Source organism: Mus caroli, unplaced genomic scaffold, assembly GCF_978045245.1.
Source record: "Mus caroli unplaced genomic scaffold, Mus_caroli_1 scaffold_11, whole genome shotgun sequence".
In the NCBI taxonomy this organism is placed as follows: domain Eukaryota; kingdom Metazoa; phylum Chordata; class Mammalia; order Rodentia; family Muridae; genus Mus; species Mus caroli.
The window spans coordinates 39,249,762-39,264,283 of NW_028227266.1; the positions used below are offsets into that span (position 1 = coordinate 39,249,762).

General features: G+C 41.3%; 1 long non-coding RNA gene across 6 annotated transcripts in view; it reads left to right on the top strand.

Annotated features, from left to right (window-relative positions):
- The window catches only part of LOC147001995 (uncharacterized), a 306,897-nt gene that overhangs the window by 52,250 nt on the left and 240,125 nt on the right, over positions 1-14,522 (top strand). For all 6 annotated transcript variants that reach the window (XR_015048925.1, XR_015048926.1, XR_015048928.1 and 3 more), the window contains exon 2: positions 13,830-13,940. This is a non-coding gene — a long non-coding RNA (uncharacterized LOC147001995). The remainder of the gene's footprint in view (positions 1-13,829; positions 13,941-14,522) is intronic.

Sequence of the window (14,522 nt, forward strand, 5' to 3'; positions counted from 1 at the left end):
GTCTTTATGTGTGTTCTTCTGTGAACAGGTCAACTCCTGATAGCTCCCAAAGTAATCAAAGGTTACAGAGCCACACCCCCAAATGAAATTCCTAGAAGTTACTTCAAATGTGTATTTGACAGAACATGAGAGGGTTGGGCTTTTCAACTTGCCTCTGACTTTATACAGCTTTTATCTCTACAAATAAGACCAATGATTCCATATACAGTGATCCACAAGATGGATTAAATGCTAACTTTTTATGCAAATAATTTAGCTACCAAACATTTTCATGCACTTTATAGGCTTAAGTTTTAACTTAGAAAAATCATTTGACTCCAAGTGGCTAACTATAATTTACTTCCAAGGTTATATATAAGTAAAAAAAATATACTCATATATAACATATATGTATATATACTCATATATATACATATACACATATACATATACATAGTCTAAGTTTTTCTCCTTTTTCTCCTTTTCTGGCTATTTTTCCCCTACTCTGGTTGGAGTCTAAGACTCTTTACTATTTTCAGAATTTGCTAAATATTCAGCCTTTCTGTTCTAAAATGATTTTAAGTCAAAGGTGACTGTATCTACATGCAGAGATCATGCTTTATTCAGAAGATATTCAATTAATACCACATGATGTGGGTGGGTGATTGCTGGTTGATACAAACTTGTTTCTTCCTTTTCCAAGTAATGATAACAGTCCGGTTGTTAATGTGAGTGTGTGAAAATCTTTTGGGTTCTCTAGGAAATCAGCTAAGTCTCAAGCCTGAGATCTTACGAACGTGAACATCTGGCCTGGTGAGCGGCTTGTGCATCCTTTCTTTCTCCTCTCAGAGCTGGTATCAAAGGATCTCAGACTGAGCCACCTCGTCTTTCTTCTGTAAAGAGACAGTTTGAAATATCTCTCTCTCTCTCTCTCTCTCTCTATATATATATATATATATATATATAAACAAACTTCTTGAAGAAATGCAAGGCAGGCTGCAGTGTGCACGAAAGGCTGAGTTTAACTGTGGCTATCCTGACAGGCCACTGTGTGATTCCCAGTGTGTGTCTGCAACCTGTGTAATCCTTGCAGCAGCTTTAGACCAGGCTTTGTGAGCAGGGACAATTTATCTATGATATGGTAGTTACAGATATTTAAAAACAAAGTTTACTTGGCTTTAAAACAAAATATTGCTATTGCTAGAGATAAAACCCAAGGCCTTGAACATGCTAGGGAATAGCCATTAAGCTACATCTGTAGCTTATAATATATATATATTTATATATATACTTATATATATAATATATATATGTATGTATATATATATGTATATATGAATTATTGAGTAGTCATTTGGGACTGATTCAAAGTCAAAACTAAACAAGTGAGCTTTGGGAATGGGGAGATCAGAAGTCAGTCTCTCTGGCTTCTTCAAAGCTCTTTGGCCAGAGAGAAATGGAGCAAGTGTCTCACTGGTCAGCGCTACTTTGGTAAAATTTGAGGTAGGCAAAATATGAGGTTGAGCTGTCTCTCTCTACCTTAAAAATGTCAGAAAAGTCACAGAGGTGGGTTCAAGTCCATGGGTCTGTAGGAGTGAAGCTGTGGAAAGTTCTGTTTGCTCGTTATCAAGCCATTAAGTTCCACATGGGGCTAGAAGGTGTTTTCCTGCCCATGGGGACAAAGTTGGAGAAAACTCCTGGCCTGTGCCCTCTAGAGATGTTTAACTTCAGGGGCAACTAGAAAGGGATTACTGAATTTGGGACAGAGACGGATCCCCAAAGGTGTTAAAGGTGTAGATCCAAGTTTAAGTGTTGATCAACATATGCCATATAATCTTTGTAATTGTTTCAGTAAACATAAGACTTCTGGTTTTGGTTTTATTTTCTGAGACAGGATCTCAACACTGTAGCCCAAGCTGCCTTTTCACTTCCTACAATCCTGCCTCAGCCTCTCAAATGCTGGGGTTACAAGTGCATGCAGCTACCTCTGGTTGACACAAAACTTTTAAAACGTGTAGCCGTCTCACTTGGACAGTTCTTTTTTGTTGCTCTCTGTGTGTTTTATGTGCACATGGATGCATGTTCAAATGCACGAAGGGACATGTAATATGTGTGTGCATATGCAGGGCACGCAGGTGGACATCAGGATTCGTTCTCCATCGCTTTTCACCTCACTCACAGAGGTAGGTCTCTCAGGGAAAGCTATGGTGGACAGATAGGACTAGTGTCACTAGACAGCTTTCTTGGGGGGATTCCCCTCTGTCTCTACCCCTTTCACCTGGCATGGTGAAGTCGGTTCTGCAGATCCAAACTCTGCTTCTCACAGGTTCTCAGCAAACACTTTACCTATTCACCCATCTCTCCAACCCAGGGGCATTTCTTAACTGTAGGTTTGTTTTAGTTTCTGTACTTTTTTGTATTGACACTTCATTTGGCCAAAACATTAACTCATGCCTTTTGTCTCTTGGAACCTAAACTTGTAAATATCTGGAAAATTTGTGTTTATTGTAACTTTAGAGTAAGTGTGTGTTTGTGTTTGCATATGCGTGCCTGTGCCAACAGAGGCTAGAGTTAGAGCCTCTCAAACTGGAGTTATGTGTGAATAATTGTAAACCACCGGATGTGGGTGATAGGAACCAAACTGGGGTTCTCTGCAATGGTAGCCAGTACTCTTAACCACTGAGCCATCTCTGTAGCTCACAAACATTTTTTTTTTTAAAGAAAGGATGAAATAGTGCCTTCTGACCTTGTGGGGTTTTATCTTATCCAGGATCAAACAATGGATCATAATCATTTGCACACAGAAGATAGAATGTGGTTCTTCCTTACCCATAATGCCCTGATACTGGCATAAAGAACCCGCTAAAATGGCAGAGCATAGCCATGACTTAGAAACTAGTTTCCAGTCTCATGACTAATTGAAAACATTTTCTCATTTCAAAACTAGCTATCTATTGTTGAGATTGTCCAGTTCTGAAGCAATAGCATCATTTGGGTTTATCTCATATTAGTACTGGTACCATCTCTTTTTTTCTTCCTCCATTAGGGGAGACACATGCGGCCTATCTCTTTGAATCCATAGCATGCCCTCTACTATCAAAGGATAGGAAGCCTCTGCAGATCCAAGGTCACACAATTTTACTTGTGATGTAGAGATCTTAGTTGTCAGAGAAGCATGAGACATTTGCTCAAAGAAGAATTGTTGTCAGGGCCAACCATAGGGGCCCACTGTCCCTGTGACTTGTGGGGATATACATAGAAAAACCCTGGTGATTTGTCAGCTCAGCAGAAGGGTGGCAACTTGGAGGTGATGTTCCATGTTCTAGGAGTTGAGTTTAAAGATAAGCAAATGTGAGAGACAAGGATGGTATCTAGAGATGGTGCTTTGGCAATGGTTTGTTTTTCATTCCCAACCATTTCAGGATAAAGTCTAGGGGTACACACGAATCCCTGTATACAGACTGCCTAGGCAACCTGTAGACCTTTGAGGGTTCTTTGAATATAATTATTCTATCTTGACAGTTGGCTTGCTAAGTAGATTATAAAGGTCTCTAGCAGGTAAGAAACAAAGTGTGGTAATACATGGAATACGTGCCCATAGGTGATGCTTACACATTCATTAAGTATCAAATATTTACAATAAATACTTTATTAACTTACTTGGGGGTAGAGAATATGCACACTACAGCACATGCTTAGGGGTCAGAGTACAACTCATAAGAGTTGGCTTTCTCCCTCCACTGGGTTGATTCCCAGGATCAGGCGCGGTGACAGGTGCTCTTACCCACTGAACCATCTTACCAGCCTTTATCTGTACTTGTAGTAAGAGAAGCAGTGAAGATCTGAGGGAATTCTTCCTCTAGCTGCTTCTCTGGGTACAGATTTAGAAATGAGGTGGTATGGAAATTAGTCACCCCATAGCTGCTGAAAAGAAGTTTGTAGGAAGGTAATAAGAGGCATTCTCAAATGAACATCCAACCCTTCACAGTGTGAGCAACATCGCAGGATCTTACCCCTTTGCCCTTGGGAGCCTCTTGTCCCATCTACCTAAGCCTCTGACAAGAGAAGACTGAAGTGGTACCCAACAGAAACACCAGCATCACTGGCCATTTAAGCCAGGTTGTCTAAGCATAAGCTAAGAAATTAAAGATAAGAAACTGTATTTTATTCAGTCTGTTGAAGGAAATCCATCATTACTGTGCAAAGTCACTTGGCAGTGATAATCTAACTCACCTTCATGCTTTCCCTCCCTGGTATACATAACGGGAAACTGGGGGTTCAGTGGAGTTTTGGCTTACCCACAATCAAGTAACATGTGGTGATGGGCTTGGGAGATTGGACCTTATGTGAAATTCTGGACATGGTGGTACACACCTGGAATCCCAACACTGGGAGGGATGAGAAAAGAACACGTTTGGGCCTGTGGCCCAGGTAATCTAGCCAAATCTGAGTGTTCAGTGAGAGACTGTGCCACAAAAGGAAAAAAAAAAAGATGGAGAGTTGTTAGCAGTGGTCAGTGTCTGGAACTGGTATTACGAAGTTGCTGGTCTCTTACTCAAAGAATTGTAATAAAGATACACACAGATTGCAAAGTAGCAAGGGGACTGAATTCAAAAGCAAAGTGATTGTATAAATCGGAATACTTTGTTGAGACTGACAGCGATCTACCTGATAGGGAGAGAATGCCCTTTGTTGGGGCTCCTTTTTATGGAGTTCAGAGGACATGGCAGTTTGTTGTTTGGGGACACAGTGCGAGTGGCTATCTGTTTTGAACGATAGGTTTGGATTATGTACATTTTCTGCTTATTGTGTATGCCCCTTCTCACAGTGCATCTGACTTTCATCCTATGCATGGTCAATTATGCATAGGCATAAGGGGACAAATGGGGAATTCTCTTAGAAAAGTTCAGTCAGAGGGTAGAGTTGGCTTTACTACATCTACCCCAAAATAGTTCAAACCAGATTGGTTTGAACTCATGGCTCCTAATCTGAGCTATAACTGGGGATGTTTGAATAGAAAATGTCCATACCTGCTGGCTGTTAAGGGAAGCAGAAACTTATCTCATCATTTCAGGAGAGCATCTCTGCAGGTCAGCACAGGCGGAGGCTCTAGGCTGTGGGGCAAATTGCTAAAAGAGGGATGTGGATTCATAGTACATAAGGTGAGGAGGGTCCTAGGTTGTTGGATACATGGTTAGAGGAAGGGTGTGCTGTGTATACCAAAACTAAGCACAGTTTCTAGTTGTTGCTAAGCTGTTCAATGCCCTTGCCCGCCTCCCGGTGATTAAGGAAGGTGCCTAAAGTCATCCTGAGGCCTCCACACACAGGAAGATATGCACACACACACTCCTACCCCACATACACACAGGAACGTGTATCCACACATGCTAATAAAATGTAATGTGCTGGGTCATGAATTGAGACTAGGCTTTCGCCTGCTAGGAGCTTCTTGGCTCAATGTGCATTGTTTCTCAAAGTCCCTTTGTGTCTGTAGGCTGGTTACTGTAATCAAAGACCCAAACTGCTCTCAAGAAACCCATGCTCAGCTGAGGTGAGCTTAGACGGGAGAAATAAGTGCCAGCTCTAGCGTTCTGCTGCATGGTAGGGAAGTGACAGACCACAGAATGAGCTCAAGTTTTCAAAACAGCTAGAAGGAAAAAAATTGAGAACTTTCACTGAAAAGGAAAGATAAATACTTAAGGAGATGTTTACACCCTTATTCACACATTTATAATATATTACATATTAACATAGCACACGAGACCCTATGCAATTATACAATTTTGTACATCAATTAAGTAAAATGCATAAATTAAAATGAGAAAAGAAAATCGATACACCTTGCTAGTTTCCTGGCACATAGTCAACCTTTGTGTACTTCACACACATTAACTAGTTCTTAAGATTTCTTTTTTTTCTCATGTAAAACCGATAAACAGGACAGAGGGACATCAGGGTGAGCCACATAAACAGTGTAACTTCTTTGAATGTTTTCTCTCCAGTGCTGCTGTCCTGGGACAGATCCTGTCCTTTCCTTGCAAGTAATTTTCGATTTTCCTACTTTTCTACTAGTGGCCTTTTGTTACGAAGATCAGCTACTGTGATCAGTCAAAACTCTAGCAGTCCGTTTTTCCACCGACTATCAGCTTTTATAAGAATAATATGATCAGGACATGGTACTTTGCTCTTGTCATATCAATACTTGGGAGGCTAAGGCAGGAGGATTGTTGTGAGTGAGTACAAGGCCAGACTGGGCTAAGAATAAAACCTTGTCTCAGTAAAAACAAACAAATGACCCCTCCCCCAACAACAAAGCCAATATGGACTATTGTCTTACATTTTTAATTTAATTTCTTTCTTTCAAGAGCCTTAAAATTACTCTGCTGTAGCTAATCACACAACCGAAGTGGATAACAAAAGGAAAAAAATGTGGCTTGGGTGCAGAACTGTAGTACAATCAATACTCTTGGGGACCGTTACATAAAACACAATTGTTAGGTGAAATTCACCTATGTCCCATGAATTTTACCTTAAATAAACAGTATAGCATCATTATTTTCTGACTGCTAAGTATTTTTATACTACAGGATCTTGGAAAAGCTCCCTGCTTTGTTCGTGTCTCTGTTATCACGCATTATGATGGCCGCCAGACCTTCTCCCTCTCCTCCTAGTTTATAGCTCTGTCACTGTTGAACCTATTCTTTCTGTTTAACTCAAGCTGATGCGATTTCCTAGCATCTAGAAAACTTATTTCCTTGGCTGCTCATCAGCTAACTTAGCGTATTGGACGGTGACGGCAAGGATGGCGGTCTGATGTACACAGTCATGTAAGGAAGCTTGTGCTCTCTTATTCTAACAGTGTCTAAAAAGTGCGCATTTCAAAAACATCACACGCAATTATTGCTGTTCAAAATGAAATACCACAAAATATTTGATAACTTTTATTTTAGCAGTCATGGGATATTGAGTTTATTTGCATAAATTTACCTCCTTAATAAATTTCCTAAAGAGAACTAGACTTCCCCCTTACAGATGGTGGCGGGTTGAGGCTAGTGTGAGGAAGGGGAGTGACTTACCCAGGGAAGGAGGCTTGAGCAAATGGGGTCTGGAACTGGCGTATGGTTTGGTGGGCAGAGGATGGTTTGGGGAAGGGGAGAAGGCAAAGAAGAGATCTTACTCATGTAAAGATAAATATTTGGACAATGGATAAAGCAATCCTGTGTTTTCTAACAGATTGTAACTATGAGTGCATGGAACGGGGGTGCATGCTATATGATGGATAAAGCAATCCTCTTTTCTTTTTATTGGTTATTTTATTTATTTACATTTCATATCTTGTCCCCCTTTCTGATGTCCCCTCAGCAAACCCTGCATCCCATCCCCCCTCTCCTTTGCCTCTATGAGGGTGCTCCTTCACCCACCCACCCACCCACTCCTGCCTAACCCCTCTAGCATCCCCTACCATGGGGTATCAATCCTCCACAGGACTGAGGCCCTCCTGCCAATCCTGTGTTTTCTAATGGATTGTAACTATGAATGCATGGAATGGCGGTGCACCCCATTGGCTTTGTACTTGTCAAAGCAGTACGTTGACTTTTCCCCTCAATTTTAGTCTATGTCCTTCTAATACTTAAAAAGTTTATTAGACAAAGTAACTATGATGCATGTCAATTTGGTGACTGTATCTGGGTAGCTACTTAAGAAACCTCACTGATCCAGGTCCATGCTCTGAAAACTGCAGACACAATGGATCCACCTTTCCTAGTGACTTGACTGAATCTGCTGAAATCCCAGGATGTACAGCAGCCAGCCAGCGACACGGGGAAATAGCCACTGAGAGACTGAATCCTTCCTTTCCCAGCATCTACAAGATGTCTTTATCCTCTCCTAGGCAGGCATAGGTTTATTCACCCAATAAAAATTTATTAATTGGTACTTGTTTGTTGAAGACTTGTTCTCAGTGCAGAGATGGAGAAGATAATGCTGAAAATATGAGACTAATAAAAAAATTCTATCTATCTATCTATATGTATATATATATATACATCTTGTACATAGAATATAATATCTATTACTACATATAATATATTATCTACTATATCAAATAAATATATTACAATAAAAATATAAACTATATTATCTAATGTATATAATAAAAGGTGCTCAAGAAATCTATCATCTGTAAAGAGATGATGATGAATTCAGACCAGTTGTCACAGTAGCAACCTGTAGACACTTCACAGGGCTTGGAAGGTTTCTGGAGGGGACAATCTAATCTGAATCTTCTATTCACTAGCGTTATGCTCGTGAATGGGACTCAAAGGAGTAAAAGGACACTGTCTATATTTGAAGATATTGTGGTCTAGTTTAGAAGACATGCAAGACCTTAAACATACCACATACGTGGGGGTGGCATAGACAGTAGACCATGATAGAAACATGAAATCTTACTCAGGAGTCTGAAGGATAAATCTTTATACCTTTGAGAGTCCAGCAAGCCTACAGAAGTAGAAGTAAAGTGGTGTGGAGACTTAGAGAGATCAGAGACGGACCCATCTGGAAGGGACTAGGAATTAGTCAGGCTTCAAGAGAGGTAGCATTAGATGTAAGTATTGAAGGCAAGGAGAGAGGGAGATGAAAACAGAAGGGATTCTGAGAGGACATAAAGACAAGATGGGAAGCATGGGCTTGTGAAAGTGGGTGGTGTGTTTAAGGGAAGGGGAATCTCTTTTGGTTTGGCTGTAGCTGGTGGTAAATGGAAGGAAATGCAGACTTTGGAAAGTGACTTGGGTAGGAGAGCAGGCTGCAGAGGAAAAAGATTAAGAAGCAGTATTCGTTAAGGATGGGCAACATCTCAGAACAAAATGAGAAGTGTGTCTATATATCCAAAGCTGTTTTCGTCTTCTGGCTTTTGTCTTCTCTACCTGAGCACCTGATATGATAGGAGGTGGTGAGGAATTAAGCAGGGATATTTTGGTAAAGCTTGCTAATACGCCATCATTCCAAGTCTGATGTTAAACGATGTCATCAGGGATGCTTAAGTTAGGCGTGATGATGGTGGTAAGGAAAGCTGGATCTGAGAAGATGGACAAGAATCAGCAAGCAGGATGGCTGGAGAATGTTATGGAGAGGAAACATTGTAAATACTTCAATATCCAGTTGATGTGACCAAGAAGAATGTAAGAAGAGAATCAGGGCTCAGCAGAAGATTCTGGGCTCTGCTGGATAAGTGGTCTTGGACTGTGGATTGGCTGTACTATATAGAATGTTGGACTTTTGAAGCACTTAAAAGCGTAGATGTCCAAGTCAGTTGTGAAGCAATACAGATAAGTGTTCATCGATGGCAGCAGAAACCCAGAGGCAATGGACAGCTGTGCTGGTGGGGACAGAGAAGTGTTCCTGGAAGGGGGAACTAGATTTGCTTCTTACAGCACTAGGGGAGTGTTACCTCAGTAGATGGGGAGGGTTACGATGGAGATAAATGGCCAAAAAGGTTCAAATACTTCAATAGAGCAGGAATGATACAAGTGACTGAATAATAAAACTATTCTGCCATTTACCCCTTACTTACAGCCAGAGTCATTATTACCCCAATTTGTGGATGAGATGGATTCTGAGAGGTTAAATAAAAGTCTCAAGTGGTTCCAGTTCGTAGAATATTACACAAATCCTTTCCTCAGAGTCTTGTTCTGATTGGTTAGGCTAAGAGTCCTTTAAGGTAGGATCTTCTCTTTCTCCAATTTAATTTGATTTAAAAATATTTTAACTTTTTAATGGTTAATTACTCTTATGCTTATACATGCATATAATAACTATTGTTTATTATTAATCTTCACTGTGCTTATTTATTGAATGTGGAGCTGTTTCGTGGATGTTTTCATTCATGTTTTGCTTGGGTTATCAGGGGCCATTTGTGCTACCACAGGCATTTTAAGGTTGTTATTTTTTTCCTTTATTGTTTTAGTTGCATTCTGGCTCTTATGTATCTCCAAAGGAGTAGAAATCTCAGAAATCCTGAATTAAACTGAAATTATTAGTTCTTGTGTGCATCAACTTAATGGTTTCGCACGAATGCTTAGAATTGAACACAGGAGAGTAATGTCAGATTCAAAAGCCCCTGTGAAGGTCTTCTGAACTAACCAGTTCACATTGTAGAGGAAATAAAGAGAAAGAGGAAGAGATTGGAAGTCTTGCATCGAGTTAGAAGCAAAGTGGGATCTCAGCTTCTCAACCAGATCTCAAATCAGATTGTGGGATCCGAGAACTCCACATACATGGGTATACGCCAGTCCTGCCTCCGAGCTCCCTAGAATTAGATGGAAATAAAAGCCATGAATAGGCATTGGAGGGGATTAATAGGCAAAAATTCCTGGACTTTTTTTTTTTTCAGTGACTAAGAGACGGCTAATGGAGAAAGCCAATGCAAGAGTTGATAAGCAATTCATCCCAAAACAATCCTAGCAAGTACAAAAAGGCCAAGGGACGTGGTGAATTGAATGTGGATGCCAATGGTTGGAGGTGTGGGGGAATCACCTCTTTTATTCCTTATAGATGTCAAATATAGTCATGTCCTCTTAGGACAGATAGGAGCAGTGGTTCTCAACCTTCTTAACACTGAGACCCTTTAATACAGTTCCTCATGCTGTGTTGACCTCCAACCATAAAATTGTTTCATTGCTACTTCATAACTGTAATTTTGCTGCTGTTATGAATGGTAAGGTAGATGTCTGCTATGTAAGATATCTGATACGTGAACCCTGTGGGCATAGCAACCCACAGGCTGATGACTGCCCTGGATAAGAGGAAATGCTATCCCAAGCCAGATAACAGACGAGCTGCGAGACATAACAAGGGTCTGGGGATGAGGTGTAAACTTCTCACAAGGATTGATCAGTTTTTCTCTGGCTACTTCCCCTCTCACTGAGTTCCTGCCCAGAGCTAGTGAGCTTTTTTTTTTTTTCCAGTAAGCTGGGGAGAGAAATCCCTGGAGAATATTTCATACTCTCATGGATGTTGGTTCTAAGCTGGGCAGACCCTGATATGGTACCAGTAATGACTGTTAGCCATGGCTGTGTCACCACCATGTGGAGCCAGATGGCTCATCTGGTCCCTTCAGCTTGAGCTGCTGGAGGCAGTGAAGGCCTACTATGCATATATACCAATCTGCCACGTGGAGTCTCATTTTACCTGGTTCTTGCTAACCTGTTCTATTGGGTTCAGTTTCACTCCGACCTTCTATGTTTGGTCTTTCTGCATATTCTTGGAGATGACCACAAATACACTTTACCCACAGCATCCTCTCCCCACTTTCAAAGCAAAATTGAAAACAGATTCTTGCATGTGCCAGGCAGAGAAGCAGTCTACCACTGAGTTAACAGCTCCCTTCCCCCACTCTCCAGACTTCTCATGTATCCACTTATCCTATACTGCTCACAGTTGTGTCAGGGTATATGTGTGTGTGTGTGTCTGTGTCTGTGTGTGTGTGTGCGTGTGCATGTATATGTATGTGTATACGTATGTATATTTATAGCAGTCATCTTAAACACATATTTTTTCTTTAAAATCTTTTACTTCTAAAATTAGCATATAAAGAAATTAATTTTCTTGGGTGTGTGGGTCTATGATTTTAATTCCTGTTTGGAATCATCACTCATAGCAGAACACTTGCCATCCTAAATGTTTTCCCATACCACTGGTTTGTACTCACATACCTCTGCCATGTCCTGTCCTTAGAGCCCCAAGTTTGCTGAGAGTAGTGTATTAATAGAATTAGAAGGTGACACTTGGTGGGGGTGGATGGCGTCCTCTACTCAATACAATGTCCTTTAGGCTTATCTGTATTGCTCTGTCAGTAACTCTTTTCATTATTATTCGAACAGATCCTTACTATGCCATCCACATCAGTGTTGAACTAGCATTAATCCCCTGTCTCAGCATCTTGAGTGTTGGGATTACAGTCATAAGTTACCACATCCTCATCCAGCTAGAATTTACTCGCTTTTGTAGCTCCATAGTGTTCCGCATGTAACAACACTGTTCTTGGTCTTCCATTCATGAATTACGGGGCATTCTGATTCCTCCCAGCTTGGAGTGACTGGAAATAAGATTGTGATAATATCCCTCTGCTTATATCTGTATGATTATAAGTTGTTTTCCTCTGCAGTAAATGACTGTAAGCGTACCTCTTAGTTTGAATCACGCCCCCCTTTTGAACTTGAGTGTGCTCCACCCCTTGGTCTGCTCTCAGACTAAGACCCTTGCCTTTCCTTATGGATGAGCAGACCTTGTGGACCTGCTCCTACTCATATCTTCCATCCCACAATTTGAGTGGAGCCCATTTTAATTCATCTAAATGTTCTCAGCTCCGTGTTTGTTGTGGCTTGGATTATTGCACCAGTAACATAGTACCCTCTGCTGGCTGGTTCACAATGCTGGCTCCCTGCCTGTGATTTAAACAAAACAAAACAAACAAAACCCTATAGGTGGAATGGAAACAAGCAAAAGGAATGGGGTGGGGGAGGAGGGGAGAGAAGGCGGAGCTGTGAGAACTCCCATAGAAATAGCAGCCTGACAAGTACACTTCATTTATTTGATGCTACACATATAGATAAATGTTGCAATATTTTTATGGAACCTTACAATATTGTCTTCTCAATTGTAGGCAAAGATGGGCTGTCTGGAAAGCTGGACCCAGCCTGGAGCCTGCCACCCAGATTGCTATTTTGTGAAACCTTCTGCATACAAATGACTCAGATCCAAACATTCAAAAATGATCTCGGAGGGCCATCTGGTTCTCACTGGTTCTAAAAGCTTCATTCAGCCCAGGGTGTGGATCCGGTTCAAAAGATAGAAAGAGCTTTTCACAGAGAAAGGTCTAATGTGTTCCACTGACCAAGACTGCAAGCTAGCTTTTAAAACCAGCCAGCCATGATGCTCTGAGGGCTGGTGGATGATGACTTTCATAGGTCAGTGGAAGTCTGATAAATATTTAATTGATGATGTGGTTGTATAGTGGTTTGAACACACACACACACACACACACACACACACACACAGAGATGCAATTTTGTATCATCAAGAAACATGTGTTAATTTGTTTGGGTGTCTGAATGAGTCTGTGATTTAGACTGAGCCAGCATGTCAGGCAGGCCATGAGGTCTACCAGAGCCGTGTAATCTTTGCGATGTGTCATTTTTAATTCGTGAAGACAATACAGTCAACCTTGCAGTCCGGATGCTGGTGTTGATCGTCTGCCGTTTGCATGGCCTGGCTGCTTGCCTTCCTGATCAAAGGAAGGTTTGTGTCCTCTGAAGCCAGGGGATGGGGAATGCTCCTTTAGGAGGCTCATAGCATGAACAGAAGTGGGAGCTTGTGTGATCTCAGCCTCAGCTTTGGGCTACACCCAAGTTCGGAGATGAGGCATCGGGGAATAGCAAGTGAAGTGTGTGTAGTCTTGGGTGGGATACCTGCTTTCCTTCTCATTTCTGTGGGTTTCACTGTCTCATCTGATAGCAATGTTCAGGGAGAAATGTGTGTTTCCATTAATGCAGTCACACCAGCTCAAAATGTCTCATATGTTGTGTTCTTGAAAATTTTTTGTTAATGGCTTCCCATACTCTAGGATGAAGAGTTCAGGAATGCAGAGGTTGCTGGCTCCCTAAACCCAGTACAGCACTCAAAGAAGTATATTCAAGTAAAGAAGATATTCAAGGGAGTTTGTTAAATACTGGGGACAAAACCCAGCTTGTTAAGGGCACCCACGTGTGAGATGACATGGGTGAATGTTGGGACGTTGGTGCAGTCATTGTACCCCTACTCCAGGTAACTCAGCTTTCTCTGTTCACTCTTAGTGAATCCTGCAATGGACTGACCTCATCTTTCCGAGGCTGTGATGTTTCAGGAGAGTTTCACTATTGCTGAACAACTGAGGCCACCAGGAGCACCTAAGTGCAAAGAGATTGGTAAGTGTTTTCCCGACAAGATAATGTTTTCAAAACCAAACAACTTCAGTTGACTTTATTCGCCATGTCTCTTCCAGGAGACAGGAATCCTTTCTGCAACCAGAGGCTATTACGAGTGTAAGCCAAATGATAATTTTCCATCTTCATAATCATCACAGTAGTTTCATGAACTTTGACTACCATTGAGGATCCCAGAGAACTCTTTGAATTAAAAGGATAACTTTTGTATGTTATTTATTTACTTCCCCCAGGGATGCTCAGCAGGCTGTTTGGGCATTTGTGATGATCCCTCTGCTATTGCTACACTTGGCTTGGAGTTCCTTCATCATGGGGCCCGTGCACTCGGGCCTGTGGTGATGACAATACCTTTTATGGTGATGACTGTGTCTTTCATCTACACAAACCTAAAACCCTGCCTGACCACTAGGGAAGGAAGTAGTGAGTGGAGTGTTAGTCACATCAGTCTCATGGCCTTGGGGAAGCTATTCACTTCTTTGAACCTCTCTCTATTTTCTGTATAAAGTGAGAGGGGGAGATTGGAATAAGTACTTCCTTCCACTTCCAAGATCACAGAGACTTAGG